Here is a 4,811-nt window from a genome sequence, read left to right on the forward strand (position 1 = left end):
ATATTTATTATTTTTATTTTTATGTGTATGAATGTATTGCCTGAGTGTATGTAAGTGCACCCATGTCATGCAATGCCCACTGAGGTCAGAGGAGGGCATCGGATACCCTGGAACTGGAGTTACAGATGGTTGTTAGCTGCCCTGTGGGTGCTGGGAACTGAACCCAGGTCCTTTGCAAGAGCCAGTGCTCTTTATCTGCTGAGCCACCTCTCCAGCCCCAGAAGCTCTTTTATATTCCATTTTCCACAGAAGCCACTCAATCAACATGTGGTAGGTTGAATCGCAAAGAGGAAAACACTGAGCCAGAGCAATACTAGGTGTTGATGTTGGGGAATAGAACTTGCTATACATGTAACTATGTTTATCTTCATCACTTGAATTTCAATAGCCCACAGGAGAATGTATCTTCTTTCCTTTTCTCCTACTACATCCTGAATTTTTTTTCACTTTTAAGTGTCTTTTCCTCCCTTGATTCCACAAATGAGAGAAAACATGATATCATCATCATCATCATTATTATTTGTGGAGAGCCACAGCCTCCGCCGCCATTACAAGATGGCGCCGGTATCCGGACCTTCTTAACAGTAAACATCCTGCTGCGCCCATAAGGGGCGTGCACAAGAGCCTGCTCTCCCTCGCCTCCTCCCGTGGCGTGATCTCCAGCAACCAATCCGCTTCTTATACGTCATAGATGGGACCTTTAGACTATATAAGCAACCGCTCTCCCGCTTCTCGGCGTCTTTGGTCTTTAAGCTTCTAAGAGTGTAAGATGCGCATACAATAAACTGCTGCAGAAGGATCCTGACTTGTCCTCCTGCGTCGTTCTTGCCGGTGAGACAGAAAGCGGTCGGGGACAACAATGGGAGGGTGAATTTCTAGAAGAGTTTATTATAGGTTTAAAGAACTCATGAGATAGGAAGCAAGCAAGAGCAGGTCCCAAAGATGGGTTACTACTGAGGGTCCCTATCTAGGAGTTAATAAAGCTTTTCGTTTGAAGCATGGGAGTGAGCTGATCCATCCAGCTGTCCCCTACAGGAGGTTCCTGTGCAGCTCTACTCAGGTACTTAGGTGAATGAAATTTCAGTCCCACCCCCATGTATAGTTTCCAGGAAACTGTGCTCATTGCTGTCTAAAACCAGAGGAAAGAACAAGAAACTAGAACCAGTGTTCCTAAGCATTTTCCTTATTTCTGCTTCTGGCCAGGACAAAACTTACAACAGAGCACATTTCTGCCAAAGACAAGACACAGAAATGCTGGTTTTTGAGGTCCTTGCCTTTCCAACTACCTGTCCCCGCCACCATGTTCTCATCCATGCTAATTATTGCCCCCTCTTTTATATGTGTATTATATCAGTCTTCAAGGATGCAAAGGTAAGAAAAACTCTTTACTGAGCTGGTAGCTGCCCAACTAGAATTATTAATGTGCTTTTTCTAGGTTTATGTTTGTGTATTCCTAATTACATCATGGCTATTCTCTTAAGATAATTAGACTGCCCCAATACTACACTCTAAGCCTTACTTTCTAATAATTAAAAGACATTTGACATTATTTTCAATTAGTTTTCTTTAAATATTTGCTCTAGTTGGCTTATTTTTATAAGGCTTTATAACTGTTGTCTATTAACACTCTACAGCAGTATTTTTTTCTTGAAGGTAGTGCTGGTTGGTTTTTATCAACTTGGCACAAACTGCAATCAGCTGGGAAGAGGGGGTGCCTCCATTGAGAAATTTCCTCCATTAGTCTGGCCTATGGGCATGTCTGTGGAGCAGTTTCTTGATTACTAATTGATGGCCCTGGGTTGTAGAAGAAAAGTAACTGAACAAGCCAATAAGCAGTATTTCTCCTTGGTCTCCGCTTTAGTTCTTGCCTCCAGGTTCCTGCCCTGACTTCTCTCAGTGAGGGACTGTCATTTGGAAGAGTAAGATGAAATAAACCCTTTCTTCCCCAAATTAGTTTTGGAATTTCATCACAACAACAGAAAATAACTAAGAGAATGGTTTATTTTTGTAAATCCTTACAACCATCTGTTGTCTGTTAACATTCTGCAGAAGTACAACCTCTAACCAAAGAACTGGAATAGTATTTTGGGGGTACTAGCACATCAACCATAGGGGAGATAGAATAAAAATTCATCAATATCCAGGTAGGCCTGACCAAAGAACTACTCTTTCTTTGCCTCTTAGTTGCTTAAAATTTGACATAAAGGGCCGAGCGTGGTGCTGCACGCCTGGCAGGCGGATCTCTGTGAGTTCAAGGCCAGCCTAGTCTACATAGTGAGTTCCAGGACAGCTGGGGCTACAGGGAGACCCTGTCTCAAAAAGACCAAAAAAACCCAAAACAAACAAACAAAAAACAAATAAAGAAGCTGGGTGTGGTGGTACGCACTTTTAATCCCAGCACTTGGGGGACGGAGGCAGAGGCAGGTAGATCTCTGAATTCAAGGCTAGCCTGGTCTACATAGAGATTTCCAGGCCAGCTGGGGCTACAGGGAGAAAATAAAGAGGAAAAAAGATAAACTCGGGGGATCCAGCGAGGAGAGCAAAGACACAAAGGTAAGAAAATACAAAACAAAAAGCATAGAACAAAGAAGTTTCCTAAACTGAAAAAGACTCAGTCTGCAAACTGACGGGTTCAGTGACTGCCAGATGGAATGCAGAGGAAAATCCCATTTTCCAAGTCTACAAAGCATGTGCTTGATTAGTGTCTCCAAGGGAGGGTGCAGAAGGCAGAAAACCTCAAGGTCAACCAACAAGCATAAAATATGCCAGATGTAATGAAATCAAGTGGAGTGAACCAGTTGTTAAATGAAATATGAACAGGCTGAACTCTCCTGTTAGAAGACAAGCAATTAACCTGGGTTTTATGTTTATTTTTGAGGTCTTGATAAGTGGCTAGGTTGGCTTTGAACTTTTGAGTCTCCCGTTTTAGCATCCCAAATGCTGGGATTACAGGTGTGCACCATCAAGCCCAGTTTATACTGACTTTCAAGTGGAAATCTTATGGATCTAGGGACAACGAATGCTTTTCTAATAAAATGTAAAATGGCCTTAATTAAGTAGAGAACCACTATAAAACTGGTAGAGACTAAGTTCCAAATGATGAGGGAAAAAGCTTCAATAGAAAAGGTCTCTGGTCTGGAGGGTTTCATGGAGAGAAATTATAGAAACCATTAGAATTTTCCTCTGATGTTGCCTCCTTCCTCCAGCAAGTGGCGCCTGGAACAGGGGCCTGAAAAGTAGGGGATAAAATGAAGGACACCGCTGGAGAAGTTAAGTGAGTGCACTCGGTACAATTGGGGAGCGGTGAGTATTTATCTTGGGAGAAGATGGGGCAAGCAAACAGTCTCTCAGTTTTTGTAAGATATATACTTGGGGCCCTAGGAGCAAAGGCTGAGACTAAAGAGGAGAATCCCATAAGCTATGGCTGGGATAAAAGTGAAACCAAACCTTCGCTCCACCAGAGCCAGATCCACCCTATTATGAGAACCCCTGTCTGGGGCTAGAAGAGGGACCTCTTGACCCTGAGGATGAGTCTGCCCTAGGAGAGGAGACGGTTGAGTATGATCAGGAGAAGTGTCCTGATCACTGGGAAATTAAGCAATTAAGGACAGAGTTAGATGCTTTGAAGAAGGAAATGTTAAAGAAAAAGGAAGAAAGAATTAGGACCACCCCAACACCCCCACCGAAGGCTGTTGTGCCTCCCATGATTGCCATGGCTCAGGAGCCTTCGGCAGGAATCTGGTACCCGCTTAGAACCATGCAATGTCCATTACAACAGGCCATTGGGGCCGCGGCAGAGATAGGAGAGTCAGTGCATGGATTTCAAGTCTTCCCAGTTTCTGAGCAAGTTAATCAGCAGGGCAACAGGGTGTGGTCTCATGCACCTGTGCCTTTTAAGCAGCTTAAGGAACTAAAGACTGCTTGTGCTCAGTATGGTCCCACTGCCCCTTTTACTCAGGCTTTGTTAGAATCTCAGTCCATGGATGCACTTCCTCCTGGAGATTGGAAACACATGGCACGTGCTTGCCTTTCAGGGGGAGATTATCTGTTGTGGAAATCTGAGTATGAGGAACAGTGCCAGGTGACAGCGAACACTAATAGAGTGCAAAATATTCCCATAGATTTTGATATGTTAGCTGGTGAAGGACAAGCAGTTGCAGTATGATGTTGCGGCCTATGCACAAATCAGTGCTGCAGCCCGAAGAGCCTGGTATAAACTGCCGTCTAGTGGTAGGCAGACTGAGGATTTGTCTAAGATCAGGCAAGTTTCGGATGAGACATATCAGGATTTTGTGGCTCGATTACTGCAAACTGCCAGTGGCTTGCTGGGAGATAGTGAAGCAGGTTTACTTTTAGTGAAACAGCTTGCGTTTGAAAATGCTAATGGAGCCTGTCAAACTGCTCTTAGGCCTTTTCAAAAGGACAGGCAGCAGGGCCTGGGGGGAGCTGCTTCAGGTGTGGCCAATTGGGACATCAAGTGCAGAGAAACAAAAACTGGGTGTGGTGGCACATGCCTTTAATCCCAGCACTCCGAGGCAGAGTAAGGTGTATCTCTGTGAGTTCAAGGCCAGCCTGGTCTACATAGTGCGGTCCAGGACAGCTGGGGCTACAGGGAGACCCTGTCTCAAAAAACCCCCCCCAAAAAAAGGAATAATATTTACAATTTGCTAATATGCATGAGTTGGTATTTCCAAAGATAGTTAAGGTTAGTCCCATCCCCCAGGCTATGACGGTATTTACTGATGGTTCTTCTAATGGACAAGCAGCTTATGTGATTTATGGGCAAAGTTATTCTTTTCAAACTTCCCCTG

This window comes from Nannospalax galili, unplaced genomic scaffold (genome assembly GCF_000622305.1).
Source record: "Nannospalax galili isolate Female #2095 unplaced genomic scaffold, S.galili_v1.0 scaffold137, whole genome shotgun sequence".
NCBI classification, from domain to species: Eukaryota; Metazoa; Chordata; class Mammalia; order Rodentia; family Spalacidae; genus Nannospalax; species Nannospalax galili.